At 43.5% G+C, this 15551-nt stretch overlaps 1 protein-coding gene across 1 annotated transcript in view; it reads left to right on the forward strand.

The window, feature by feature from the left end:
- Positions 1-2092: 2092 nt before the first annotated feature.
- Positions 2093-15551, forward strand: part of CPNE4 (copine 4) — a 576520-nt gene continuing 563061 nt past the window's right edge. Inside the window, exon 1 of the mRNA XM_060149187.1 lies at positions 2093-2128. The gene's annotated coding sequence lies outside the window, so the exon portion shown is untranslated. The remainder of the gene's footprint in view (positions 2129-15551) is intronic.

Raw genomic sequence — 15551 nt, forward strand, 5'->3', positions numbered from 1 at the left:
AAGCTCTAAGGTATTTTTAAAAATTTAATAAATGTTTATTGACTACCTGCTAAGTGACACTGCAATGGCATAAGGGTTAAAATCACAAGAGAACAAAACAGACTACCACCTGCCTTCATGGGACCTACATTTCAGAAGACACAATCAACATGCAAAGAAATTCACGATCATTTTCCTTTTTTTTCCCTTCATCTTTGCAAGTTTAATCCAGCTCAAACTTCAGGTTCATCTCCAAGGCTACTTCTTAATTAAACTGGAAAGGAACATTTTCTGACTTAATATGTCCATATTCAGTAAACATATGCTGACTTTGCCTGCCCAGAATCTATCTCCTCTTTTCTTGTAGGAAGACACTGAATTTCCTTTGGGGGAACATCCTGTGTCTCATGCTCAGTTGCACTGGATCAGATGGGGCTCCACTTGGGCTCCAGAAGTGCTGCAGAGCACAGTGAACGCTCCCAAACTCTGTGGAAGGCCTGGAGCATTAGGGGAATCCTGTATCCTAAGGCCACAATGACTGGCTTGTGCTTAACCACGTGACCCAAATTTCTCCAATCAAAATGAATCAAAGGAGCTTCACGGCCTAAGCTGCCTAAGATTCTTTCTAGGGTCCACATTTCATGTTATCCTACTTCAGGTCTTGAGAGGAAAGCTGGGGGAAGAAAAGTGTTAGTAAGTATTTGTTTCTTTCTGAAGTCTCTTCCTCTGTCTCTCAAAGATCTTCCTAATTGCCTCTACAGAACCATTAGTGGTGTACCTGTTCGTCATCCTATTACTTCTTCTCTGGCCTTTGAAATTGAGAACTCTGGTTGGAGAAAAGCCCTTGGCTGATAACCTCTTTACATGAAGGAGGTCTTGTTAGATGTGCCTTAAGAAGATGGGGAGGAAGACCCGCCTATGTCCCTGTCTCCCTGTCCACACTGTAGGTAATATCCTCCATGTCATTCCAATGTCAGAGACTGCCTTTTTTGAACCTTATGGATTCTGAAGTCCAATTTGTGGTTCTGACAGATGTGTGGTTCTATGCTGAGAGAATGCAGCTGTCTAGTTTACTGCTGGAGAAACAATCAGGAGCAATTCACAGTATACACCTACAGCGCTCATTTGTTTGAATTCAACTTTTAATAAGTTTGGAAGAGTAAAGCCACACTTCCTTTCTAAAGTGCTTCATAACATGGGGCCGTGGTTACCCCTTACATAGGACAGTGTGTTTGTATTTATTTTTAAACATTGGTGCTCCCCAAGCATTTCTTTATCTTATATCTATTTGTGAAGTGGATGTATTCGGGAAGACATTATGGGATGAAAAAAGCCACAATGTCCATTCATTTATTCATGCACTTATTTACTAAAAAATAATTACCAGGCTCCTTATGACAGGCTCTTTTGTAGACACAGAAGATGCAAAGATGAGCAATCTCGTCACCGTTTTTGGTGGCAGTTGAGCATAGATCCAATAAGTTTTCTGGAATGTGTGCAAAAAGTAGCATCACTCCCACTCCTTTCCAGATATTCTCGCTTTCCCCTGAAGAGGAGGTCCCCAGGTGACGTATCCCCAGGAACCCGGGGTGAGCGACCGGGCCGGGCGGGGAGCCTGGGCTGCGGCCGCCGCCAGCGGGACCCCTCATCCGGGACTCACCCCTGTCCAGGACGCCCTCCCGGCGGGGCGGGGCGGCGCGCTCCGCTCCCCGCTGCCTCCTCCGCCGGGGTCCCCAGGGGGCGCTCGCGCCCAGGCCTCGGAGCCGGCAGCGCGCGGGCGGCGGGGCGCGCGGGTTTCGTCAGACGGTGGAGGCTCTCGGCGGAGCCGCGGTCCCCAGCTGCCCGGTCGCGCCCCGTTTCCTCCCTCCCGCTCCGCCCCTCTCTCCGGCGCCCCCACTCCTCTCCCTGAGTGACTGAGGGACGAACGGCCCCGTCCTCACCACCCGGCATGGAGTTTGGGTCCCCGCGCAGCCCTCACTTCCCGCTCGGCATCTCTTCCCTCCACGGTCGCTGAGCTGCCCCGGCGCCCGAGCGGAGGGCGGCACGACCCCCTAGGCCGACCGCGGCCCCGCCCACGGCCGCACCGCAGCTGCGCTCTGGTTGGACCCCGACAGCCGAAGCCCAGTCCGCCCTCGGGTCCCCGCGCCAGGTAAGTTGGTCGGGACCCTGCACCGCGTACCGAGGCTGCGGCCGAAGACCAACTTTTGAGGTGCAGGGTCTCGCTCCGACCCGGCGCTGCTGTTTAGGAAGAGCTGCGCGCAGCGTCTTAGTCCAGGGGAACTTTGGTCCCTCCTCTCGCCCCTGCCCTCCGCCCGGCTAGCTCGGCCTGGCGGGGGTGGAGAGGGGGCCGACCTGCCAGTCCTGAGCTGAATGAGGAGGGGAGAGGCAGAGTCCCGGCTGGGGTCGCAGCATCCCTCCTCCTGACGGGGAAGCGAGGAGGGAGCGGGGGCTGTGCGGGGTCCCGGGGCTGGACCGGCGCGGTGAGACTTAATCTCTCAGCTTCCTAACCTCCCTATCTCCCTCCCCACCCCATAGGTTCCAATACTATTGAACCGCATCTCGGGCTGTCTAGCTTAAAACTCATCCATAGGTTCGCAGGTTCCTTGATTCAGCCAACTCCCTCTGCGCTCCTTCCTCTATTTGATAAAGTACCACGGGGAGGGGACAGGGATGGGACTGGAGGGACCCCTGAAGCGCTGGCCACAGCCGACTAAAGTGGTCAGGACCGCGCTATCACAGATGCCCAAGGACCCTTAGGGTGGAATTGAGGGGGACAGTTAGGAGGTGGTCCTTGCGGCGTCAAGTGAGTATTGACCATCGTCGGGTGGGGAGCAAGCTGACCCCTGAGAGGTACTGTTAGGAAGATCCGTTTATCCTTCGCCTTGAAGGCCGTGGGTGGGCCTTAAGGCTCCGGTCCCTCCTGCCCCCCCTGCCCCCCCCCGCAGGTCCCACCGCGCCTCAGGCGGCCTTGCAATCCTGGCTTCCATTCCCAGAACTTGCCAGGCTCTGGGAAGAATCCTGGCTGCAGAGATGGTCCCTGGGGGCTCGAGCTTAAGAAGTGCTGCCCCTGGGGCTCCGGAGGTGGACGGAGGAAGGGTGAACGGAGTAGTGGGGTGGGGTAGGGAGATTTTGAGAGACAAACACCCTCCATCCCCACCCCCTGCCCCCTGCAACTGACCCACTGATGCCATAGGATTTCAATGCCTTTGGGAGGAGCTGCCTCTGCTTCTTTACTCCTGTGTTCAAAACTGTGCAAAACCAACTCTTCATCCTCTGGCTGCTTTGCCAGGATTTTAACAGCACTACTGTGGTTGTTCTTGGCTCACTTGGTTTTAGGTTCCCTCAACAGCAGTTTTGAGCTGTCCAAGTATTTTAAAGTGCTCTCCTTAAACTGATACTGAACGCTACTCTTTTGGAAAAGCTGCTTTCACTTAGAGGAGATATTCTTTTCTCCCCATTCCTTCCTTCTACTGCCCGCCTAACAATCCATGTTCTCAAAGACGTTTGTGTTTTATTTTTTACTTTATGTCAAAACGCATTCCCCTCCCCCAAAAAACTGCCCTAGTACACAGGTGTTTCAAATCCATGCCAATGTTTTGTAGTTAGTATACACTGGTTAAGCTGCATAGCAATCCCCCCAAAAGCCAGAGACAAGCAACAACTTCACTTACTTCATTTGATGCCCTTCAAGTTTAGGAAGGTCCCATTTTTATTACCCAGCAGATAAGACAGAGCTCTGGATGGCTGTGGCTGTGATTAGATAACTTCTGATGTTTTCATTTCCCTTACTGAGCTCCTGCTTCTAGGTTAAATTCATTTTATTGCCGGTCCATTTTTAAAGAAAGACTGACAAAGTCACTCTAATAGATCAGGGGTCTGAGCTCAGAGTAGGTCAAAAGTACTCACATGTAGGGAGGTGGATAAAAATAGAAGGGTTGGCGAGTACAGCCAGGACACCTGTGTTAATCCTGCATACTAATAAAGGCCAGAATCTTCTCATTTATCTCTGGTGGGAAGTTCTGATGGTTTCACAGGATCAAACTCAAACCACATCAAAACTAGGTGATTTCCCCTGAGTGTTACATAAAAGGAAGTATCCCTCCATAGTAGGAGTGGCTGTTGAATCCTGGGCTGTTTTTAATGGTTCAGTGAGAAGAGCTTGCCTATGATAGAACCAAAGGTCTCCTAACGTATTACCGTGTGAAAATGCTCATGGACATCAAACCTATACCATTCCTGTGAGTGCTCATCCCAGCATAATTTATTGGGAGCAGTGACCTTCCCAGCATGAGACAAGCACTTTGTTACAGCTTCTGAATATTTCTTTAAAAATAGTTGCTCTGAGATTTGTACGTTGTTTTTTTAATTGTACTTAAAAGACTTCTGTTTATCTTCAGGTCTCTGGTAGAAACATGGCGTTTTGCTTGAATCCATGGTTTGTCTTAAGGAGACCCTGCTTTTGGAGGTTTTGATTAAAAAGTGCCTTGTACTACAGGGTTTCTTGATCTGCACGTGGACTTCTGATTTTAAAATACTGCATTTCAGTTAGTAGGAAGCAAAGATGTTATCTGTTTCCAGAGAAGTTTTATGTAGTATTCCAAAAAATAGAGGCTTTGATTCTTCCCACCATCAGATGATTTGAGTCTACCATCATGACTGAAAACCTTTAGATTATACCAATCAGAAGGAATAATCACAGAGGGAAAAAATGGGTTAATGGTGGAATCTTTATTCTCATCTGCATTTGAATCTTTTGGAACCCAGCTGAATGTATTTATATGGTTTGTACCATGCATTTATCTGTCTTCTCTTTACAAATTTTCTGAAATATAATAAAGGCCTGGACCTTTATGGCCACCTTTATTCATGTAAAGAAAGGATTTTTCCATGGAGGTAAACATGTTGGAGATGAGTAGTTAGTATTGTGTATAATCAACGGCCCCCACTGTCAGAGAGGTCTCAACCCAGAACAAAGAAGGAGAAAAGGACTCTGATGGTACCAGACCCACTGATTGGGAGAAAGTCTCTATACCAGTTGGGAAAGTCACTTCATGAATCTTTGTATTTTTTCATCAGAGATGTGACCAGAGGATCTGTCTTTCATGCATTTTGAAGAAGAAAGGGGCTGAATTTATTCTCTGTATTTACTTTTTTTGGTCATGTTAATATTTTAAAAAACAAACAAAAGCCCCTTTGGATCCCTGCAGTAACTGAAAGTCATATTTCCTTGGCAACAGGAGCTAGTACCCTGGAATCACAAAATATCAAGCCAGAAAATTTTAAATGCACTTAAAATAAAATGTCAAATGGTTCAAGACCATCCTATAGTGTATTAGAAGTGACCTGCCAGCATATGATAATAAAGTTCCCTTTAACTTTGCCTTTCTCTTGATTGAATGTAGATGGTAAAGACAGATTACAGAACTTTAGTTTTAGGATGTCCTAAAAATTCTAGAATGGTTTTTCTTTTGAGGGAAGCATGTTATTAAAATTACGGGGGTTGGAGTGACACATCCTTTCTTTGAGTGAGGTGTTCTTGTGGAGGTTGGGATAAGTCCAAAATCAAGCTCAATCAATGCGTCAGGCAAGATGTGCTGGTTTTCTACGCTATTTGAAATGGACAATATAGAGTAGAACCTCAATCAGCATTAAATTCAGCCAATCTGCTAAAACTTGTGACTGCAGAGTAAAAACATAGCAATGCCTATGTATACTTTCAGTCTTTTCTGTACTAGAAATCTCATTTATGTGGGAGCTTTCTGTTTAGTCTATGAACTACTAAATATTCAATATATATGACATATAGTATATGTTTTCCCTAAGTTAGGAAATGCTGGGAAGTCCTTTCTTTGGCTGCTGTATTCTTGGGAAAGCATCTTGAGAACCAGTAGCTTTTAACTCAGTAAACATTGAAGGCCTGAAGGCAAGTCTTGGAAAGTGGAAGGTGATAAGGATGACTTATTTGGGAAAGTTTATCCTTGTCCTATGATTTTGGTGCACTCCTAGGTGTCGGGGGACCCATCTAAGCTAGCCTGTGGTGGGCTCATCTCTAAACTGTGAACAACAATTTTATCACTTTGACTCTTAGATGCTCAGAACCATAGCCCTCTTGATTACTCCTCTCACTAAGAAACTCAGGTTCCCTGGAGATAATTACTGTGGTGGCACCATGGGCACTGATGACCTTGACTGAGTTGGGGATGATGGTGGGGAGGGGGGCTCCCACCTTCACTGGGAGGAGCAGGCTTGAGTCTTATTATTTTGCTCTCTCGGAGCCAGTGCAATATTTACCCGATAGATGTGATTAAATTTGTACAGAGTCACTGTCTGCAGCCATCCCTGTTAATGTGAATGTTTTGTGAAGAACTTCTCATGCACAGTCCTAGCTTTCTATTTTAAATGTCACAATTGAGTCAATAAAGTAAACAGATTTTATGTGTATCCAGTTAAGGAATCCACAGGGGAATTCCTTTATTCTGTCTTAAATTAAAGGTCCATTCAAAAAGCACAAACTTTCTAAAATGTTTCTTTTCCATCTGGCTCAGAATATCATATTGATAACTTTCTTCTGACTTTGAAAACTAGAACTGCTTCCCCTTGGAAGCATCAGGAGAGAAATACAGTATTTCAGGTTAACTCTAGAAGCAACCTTATCAGGTTTAAGGTGTATTGACTAAAAGACGTTCCTTATGCCAGAGAACCTAAACCTCTGCAGGGCACTTAAAGGAGGAACGAAATCAGGCTGGCGGGTGCCCAAGGCAAGTGCAGCCCCCCGCCCCCCCCCAACTGGGTAGGGAGGCAGGCAGGAAAGGCTGAGAGTTGGCGTTAGAGAGGACAGCCGCTAGAGGGCGCCGGAGCACCAGCGGAGCCCTCGTGCAGCTCCCAGGCCAGACCTCCAGGCTTGGAGATGGGGTTGGCAGAACCCCAAGGAGGGTGCCCAGAGAGGAGGGGTTGGTTGCCGAGCGCCTCTGACTCAAATTGCCATGCTTCAGAGAGGGGACAGAGATCCGCCTTCAGCATCGGATGGGGCACTTCCAACCTGGTCGGGTGGCCCCGTGGCTGGACACCTGACATGCTGTCTGCAGTCTCACAGCCCTTTGTTTCTCCGGAGGCAGGACTCTGGACCCAGAAATACCTGGCTTGAATCTTGGGCTTTCAGTTTGAAAGGTGCAGGCCTGTGTGAGTGTTGGCCTCTGGAAGACGAGGCTTGTGGTGGTGAATGGGTGAAGTGTAAAAGTGGTATTTTGGTGGGCAGGCTGTGCTCATCCCTGTGCCCTTTCTCTCAAGAGTTCTACCTAAACTTCCTTCTTCCCTTTCCATTTGAGCCTCTTCCTCCTGGCCCCACACCCCTCCCCTCAGCAGAGGGGCCTCACTTATCCATTTGTTGAACAATCACTGATCACAGCCTTTATGCCCAAAGCTGAGTTAGGCACTGGGATCAATTAATGTGGAGTTCCCATGTTTTGAAGCTGCAGCTTGAGGGGCAGATGGAGAATATGAGAGAGAGATGAACAAACCATGTGGGCTGAGAGATACCGAGATACTGGCTTTGTCTCAGAGACCCTGGGAAATGGTCTCTCAAGTTCTTTACACTCATGTTTTTTCATCTCCCTGTATTTCAAGGAATCGGGTCTATGGAGGGAGGAAAAAGGGGAGGGGTCTCACTCAGCATGTACTTTGGTTTATATGTATATTTAACTGTGCTATTAGAGGTTCTCAAGTCCAATCAACTTGTACTACTGCCCTCTATGTGTTAATTTCATCAATATAATAAGATAAATGCCTATATAGGTGACTTAATTCCATTTTAATAGGAAAATGATTTTTAAAGGAAACATAATAGAAATATAACAACAAAACCCTTACCTCTAAAGGTTGGGTCTGGAAGAACCTAAATCAAGAGTCTGTTTTTAAAATATTGAAAGATGTAGTCAATACAAATATCAACAAAAATTAAAAATAATAAGGACAGCAGAATGGTTAAAAGAAATGCATTATCTTTATCATTAAAGTGGCAGAAAAGTGCTTAATTTATTAATAGGCACTGGGGGCAGAGGATGCCTAATTTGATGTCTTTGTTATATTTGTGCAGTTATTTCAACAAGTAACTTAAAGACAAAGTGGAAAAACGCGGTTTGTGCCTGAGATGGCCACCCTGGGCCAGGTGAGTTAAGTTTACCTGGCCAGGTAGACCGCAGAGCTCCTGAGAAGCCAGTGTTGTTATTCTTCTGCTGGGTACCCCCTTAGGTTCTGTGACTTGATTGATTGTGAATCATGTTGGGGAAAGGCCTGAACAGAGGAAAAGGGTGGAAACAGTTGATTTGGGGAGGAGCTAACAACATTCATCACAGCTCATGGCCTGATTGAATTTTAAAGAGACTGGAAAACAAATACTTCCTATGGAATCAGAGAATGTGAGGGCTGAACAATCTCATAGAATTAGGAACACCCCTTCCCATTTTCCAGATGAGGAAACAGAGGCCCAGCAAGCTGAAATCCCTCACCCAAGCTGCACCCATCTCCACTCCCCACTACGTGCTTTACAAGAGCAGGACTCTTCCTGTCTTTTTCACTGCTGAATCCCAAACAGGGCCAGGCATCTGGCATCTGCTCTAGAAATTTTGGTTGACTCCATGAACAAAGCTATTTCTTTCTTTCTCACTCTTATTTAGGATTGTGCCAATAAACCACTAGGCTGTAATATAATTTGATAAAGGTAAGTATTTATTGAGTTTTGTTATGATAAGGGCTTAGCCTTTGAAGGTAAACAGACTAGGATTACATCCTGATTCTGCCACTCAATAGCTGTTTGGGTTTGGGAAAATTACTGAAACTCTCTGAGTTTTATTTCCTCGTTTGTAAAAATGGGGATAAAACTGTATAAGGCAGAGACCTTCAAGAGGGTGGAGGAGTAAGACGTGGAGATTACCTTCCTCCCCTCAAATACATCAGAAATATATCTACATGTGGAACAACTCCTACAGAACACCTACTGAGCAGTGGCAGAAGACGACCTCAGACTTCCCAAAAGGAAAGAAACTCCCCATGTACCTGGGTAGGGAAAAAGAAAAAAGAAAAAACAGAGACTAAAGAATAGGGACAGGACCTGCACCTCTGGGAGGGAGCTGTGAAGGAGGAAAAGTTGCCACACTAGGAAGCCTCTTCACTAGCAGAGACTGGGGGTGGATGGGGTGAAAGCTTCGGAGCCACGGAGGAAAGTGCAGCAACAGGGGTGCAGAGGGAAAAGTGGAGAGATTCCCGCACAGAGGATCGGTGCTGACCAGCACTCACCAGCCCGAGAGGCTTGTCTGCCCACCCACTGGGGTTGGTGGGGGCTGTGAGCTGGGCTCTGGCTTCAGAGGTCAGATCCCAGGGAGAGGACTGGGGTTGGCTGCATGAACACAGCCTGAAGGGGGCTAGTGCACCACAGCTAACCAGGAGGGAGTCTGGGAAAAAGTTTGGAACTGCCTAAGAGGCAAGAGACCATTGTTTCGGGGTGCAGGAGGAGAATGGATTCAGAGCACCACCTAAACGAGCTCCAGAGATGGGTGTGAGCCGTGGCTATCAGCACAGACACCAGAGACATGCATGAAATGCTAAGGCTGCTGCTGAAGCCACCAAGAAGCCTGTTGTTAAGCACAGGTCACTATCCCCTCCAAGGAGCCTATGCAGCCCACCACTGCCAGGGTCCCGTGTTCCAGGGACAACTTCCCTGGGAGAACACACGGCATGCCTCAGGCTGTTGCAACATCACGCTGGCCTCTGCCGCCGAGGACTAACCTTGCATTCCGCACCCCTCCATACCCACTGCCTGAGTGAGCCAGAGCCCCCTAATCAGCTGCTTCTTTAACCCCGTCCTGTCTGAACAAAGGAGATGACCTCAGGTGACCTACACGCAGAGGCAAGGCCAAATCCAAAGCTGAACCCTAGGAGCTGTGCGAACAAAGAAGAGAAAGGGAAATTTCTTCCAGCAGCCTCAGGAGCAGTGGATTAAATCTCCACAACCAACTTGATGTACCCTGCATCTGTGGAATACCTGAATAGACAATGAATCATTGCAAAATTGAGGCGGTGGACTTTGGGAGCAAGTGCAGACTTGGGGTTTGCTTTCTGCATCTAATTTGTTTCTGGTTCTGTGTTTATCTTAGTTTAGTATTTAGAGTTTATTATCATTGGTAGATTTGTTTATTGATTTGATTACTCTCTTCCTTTTTTATATATATATAGATATATTATTTTTTCCTTTTTCACTTTTTGTGAGTGTGTATGTGTATGTTTCTTTGTGTGATTTTGTCTGTATAGCTTTGCTTTCACCATTTGTCCTGTGGTTCAGTCTGTCCTTTATTTTGTTTGTTTTTAGTATAGCTTTTAGCGTTTGTTATCATTGGTGGATTTGTTTTTTGGTTTGGTTGCTCTCTTCTTTCTTTCTTTTTAATTCTTTTTTATTTCTAATAATTATTTTTTATTTTAATAATTTTATCTTATTCTTTCTTTTTTTCCCTCTCGTTTCTTCTGAGCTGTGTGGCTGACAGGGTTTTGGTGCTCTGGCCGGGTGTCAGGCCTGTGCCTCTGAGGTGGGAGAGCCGAGTTCAGGACATTGGTCCACCAGAGACCTCCCAACTCCATGTAATATCAAACAGGGAAAGCTCTCACAGAGATCTCCATCTCAACGTGAATACCCAGCTCCACTCACTGACCAGCAAGGCGGAGTGCTGGACACCCTATGCCAAACAACTAGCAAGACAGGAACACAACCCCAGCCATTACCAGAGAGGCTGCCTAAAATCATACTGAGTTAAAAGACACTCCAAAACACACCACTGGACACAGTCCTGCCCACCAGAAAGACAAGATCCAGCCTCATCCACCAGGACACAGGCACCAGTCTCCTCCACCAGGAAGCCTTCACAACCTTAGCCTGTGGGCAGACACCAAAAACAACTGGTACTACAAACCTGCAGCTTGCAAAAAAGGAGGCCCAAACACAGTAAATTAAGCAAACTCAGAAGACAGAGAAACACACAGCAGGTGATGGAGCAAGGCAAAAACCCACAAGACCAAACAAATGAAGAGGAAATAGGCAGTCTACCTGAAAAACAATTCAGAGTAATGATTGTAAACATGATCCAAAATCTTGGAAATAGAATGGAGAAAATACAAGAAACACTTAACAAGGACCTAGAAGAACTAAAGAGTAAACAAACAATGATGAACAACACAATAAATGAAGTTAAAAATTCTCTAGAAGGAGTCAATAGCAGAATAACTGAGGCAGAAGAACGGATAAGTGACATGGAAGATAAAATAGTAGAAATAACTACTGCAGAGCAGAATAAAGAGAAAAGAATGAAAAGGATTGAGGACAGTCTCAGAGACCTCTGGGGCAACACCAAATGCAGCAATATTCCAATATAGGGGTCCCAGAAGAAGAAGAGTAAAAGAAAGAGACTGAGAAAATATTTGAAGAGATTATAGTTGAAAACTATAGTGGAAAATTTCCTTAATATGGGAAAGGAAAAAGTCAGTCAAGTCCAGGAAGTGCAGACAGTCCCATACAGGATAAATCAAAGGAGAAACACGCCAAGACACATATTAATCAAACTATCAAAAATTAAATACAAAGAAAATTATTAAAAGCAGCAAGGGCAAAACAACAAATAACATATAAGGGAATCCCATAAGGTTAACATCTGATCTTTTAGCAGAAACTCTGCAAGCCAGAAGGGAGTAGCAGGTTATATTTAAAGATATTTAAATATTAAAAGGGAAAAACCTACAACCAAGATTACTCTACCCAGCAAGGATCTCATTCAGATTTGATGGAGAAATTAAAATCTTTACAGACAGGCAGAAGCCAAAAGAATTCAGCACCACCAAACCAGCTTTACAACAAATGCTAAAGGAACTTCTCTAGGCAGGAAACACAAGAGAAGGAAAAGACCTACAATAACAAACCCCCCCAAATTAAGAAAATGGTAATAGGAACATGCATATCAATAACTACCTTGAGTGTAAATGGATTAAATGCTCCAACCAAAAGACATAGACTGGCTGAATGGATACAAAAACAAGCCCTGTATATACTGTCTACAAGAGATCCACTTCAGACCTAGGGACACATACAGACTGAAAGCGAGGGGATGGAAAAAGATATTCCATGCAAATGGAAATCAAAAGAAAGCTGAAGTAGCAATTCTCATATCATACAAAATAGACTTTAAAATGAAGACTATTACAAGAGACAAGGACAGTACATAATGATCATGGGATCAATCCAAGAAGATATAACAATTGTAAATATTTATGCACCCAACATAGGAACACCTCAATACATAAGGCAAATGCTAACAGCCATAAAAGGGGAAATCGACAGTAACACAATCATAGTAGGGGACTTTAACACCTAGCTTTCACCAATGGACAGATCATCCAAAATGAAAATAAATAAGGAAACACAGGCTTTAAATAATACATTAAACAAGATAGACTTAATTGATATTTATAGGACATTCCATCCAGAAACAACAGAATACACTTTCTTCTCAAGTGCTCATGGAACATTCTCCAGGATAGATCCTATCTTGGGCCACAAATCAAGCCTTGGTAAATTTAAGAAAATTGAAATCATATCAAGCATCTTTTCTGAACACAGTGCTATGAGACTAGATATCAATTACAGAAAAAAATCTGTAAAAAGTACAAACACATGGAGGCTAAACAATACACTACTAAATAACCAAGAGATCACTGAAGAAATCAAAGAGGAAATCACAAATACCTAAAAACAAATGACAATGAAAACATGACAACCCAAATCCCATGGGATGCAGCAAAAGCAGTTCTAAGAGGAAAGTTATAGCAATGCAATTCTACCTCAAGAAACAAGAAACATCTCAAATAAACAACCTAACCTTACACTTAAAACAGTTAGAGAAAGAAAAAAAAAACCCCAAAGTTAGCAGAAGGAAAGTAATCATAAAGATCAGACAAGAAATGAATGAAAAAGAAATGAAGGAAATGATAGCAAAGATCAATAAAACTAAAAACTGGTTCTTTAAGAAGATAAACAAAATTGATAAACCATTAGCCAGACTCATCAACAAAAAAAGAGAGAAGACTCAAATCAGTAGAATTAGAAATGAAAAACGAGAAGTAACAGCTGACACTGCAGAAATACAAAAGATCATGAGAGATTACTGCAAGCAACTCTATGCCAATAAAATGGACAACCTGGAAGAAATGGACAAATTCTTAGAAAAGCACAACTTTCTGAGACTGAACAAGGAAGAAATAGAAAATATAAGCAGACCAATCACAGGCACTGAAATTGAAACTGTGATTAAAACTCTTCCAACAAACAAAAGCCCAGGACCCGATGGCTTCACAGGTGAATTCTATCAAACATTTAGAGAAGAGCTAACATCTGTCCTTCTCAAACTCTTCCAAAATATAGCAGAGGGAGGCACACTCCCAAACTCATTCTATGAGGTCACAATCACCCTGATACCAAAACCAGACAAAAATGTCACAAAGAAAGAAAACTACCGGCCAATATCACTGATGAACATAAATGCAAAAATCCTCAACAAAATACTAGCAAACAGAATCCAACAGCACATTAAAAGGATCATACACCATGATCAAGTGGGGTTTATTCCAGGAATGCAAGGATTCTTCAATATATGCAAATCAATTAATGTGAGAAACCATATTAACAAATTGAAGGAGAAAAACCATATGATCATCTCAGTAGATAAATAGATGCAGAAAAAGCTTTCAACAAAATTCAACACAGATTTTTGATAAAAATCCTCCAGAAAGTAGGTATAGAGGAAACTTACCTCAACATAATAAAGGCCATATATGACAAGCCCACGGCCAACATCATTCTCAATGGTGAAAAACTGAAATCATTTCCTGTACAATCAGGAAGAAGGGAAGTTTGCCCAATCTCACCACTGTTATTCAACATAGTTTTGGAAGCTTTAGCCACAGCAATCAGAGAAGAAAAGGAAATAAAAGGAATCCAAATCGGAAAAGAAGAAGTAAAACTGTCACTGTTTGCAGATGACATGATACTATGCATAGAGAATCCTAAAGATGCTACCAGAAAGCTACTAGAGCTAATCAATGAATTTGGTAAAGTAGCAGGATAAAAATTTAATGCACAGATATCTCTTGCATTCTTATACACTAATTATGAAAAATCTGAAAGAGAAATTATGGAAACATTCCTATTTACCACTGCAACAAAAGGAATAAAACACCTAGATATAAACTACCTAAGTAGACAAAAGACCTGTATGCAGAAAACTATAAGACACTGATGAAAGAAATTGAAGATTATGCAAACAGATGGAGAGATAGACCATGTTCTTGGATTGGAAGAATCAACATTGTGAAAATGACTATACTACCCAAAGCAATCTACAGATTCAGTGCAGTCCCTATCAAACTACCACTGGCATTTTTCACAGAACTAGAACAAAAAATTTTTATTGAAACACAAAGGACCCCATATAGCCAAGCAATATTGAGAAAGAAAAACTGTGCTGGAGAAATCAGCCTCCCAGACTTCAGACTATACTACAAAGCTACAGTAAACAAGATGGTATGGTACTGGTACAAAAACAGAAATATAGGTCAATGGAACAGGATAGAAAGCCCAGAGAGAGATAAACCCATGCACCTATGGTCACCTTATTTTTGATAAAAGAGGCAAGAATATACAATGGAGAAAGGACAGCCTCTTCAATAAGTGGTGCTGGGAAAACTGGACAGCTACTTGTAAAAGAATGAAATTAGAACACTCCCTAGTGCCATACACAAAAATAAACTCAAAATGGATTAAAGACCTAAATGTAAGGCCAGGTACTATAAAATTCTTAGAGGAAAACATAGGCAGAACACTCTGTGACATAAATCACAGCAAGATCCTTTTTGACCCACTTCCTAGGGAAATGGAAATAAAAAGAAAAATAAACAAATGGGACTTAAGGAAACTTAGAAGTTTGCACAGCAAAGGAAAACATAAGAAGAAAAGACAACCCTCAGAATGGGATAAGGTATTTGCAAATGAAGCAACTGACAAAGGATTAATCTCCAAAATTTATAAGCAGCTCAATATCAAAAAAAAAAAAAAACCCAATCCCAAAATGGGCTGAAGAACTAAAGAGACACTTCTCCAAAAAAGATATACAGGTAGACAACAAACACATGAAAGAATGCTCAACATCACTAATCATTAGAGAAATGCAAATCAAATCTACAATGATGTATCACCTCACACCAGTCAGAATGGCTGTCATCAAAAAATCTACAAACAATAGATGGTGGAATGGGTGTGGAGAAAAGGGAACCCTCTTGCACTGTTAGTGGGAATGTAAATTGATACAGCCACTATGGAGAACAATATGGAGGTTCCTTAAAAAACTAAAAATAGAACTACCATACAACCCCGCAACCGCACTGCTCGGCATACCTGGAGAAAGCCGTAATTCAAAAAGAGTCATGTACCACAATGTCATTGCAGCTCTATTTACAACAGCCAGGACATGGAATCAACCTAAGTG

This window comes from Lagenorhynchus albirostris, chromosome 5, assembly GCF_949774975.1.
Source record: "Lagenorhynchus albirostris chromosome 5, mLagAlb1.1, whole genome shotgun sequence".
Classification (NCBI taxonomy): domain Eukaryota; kingdom Metazoa; phylum Chordata; class Mammalia; order Artiodactyla; family Delphinidae; genus Lagenorhynchus; species Lagenorhynchus albirostris.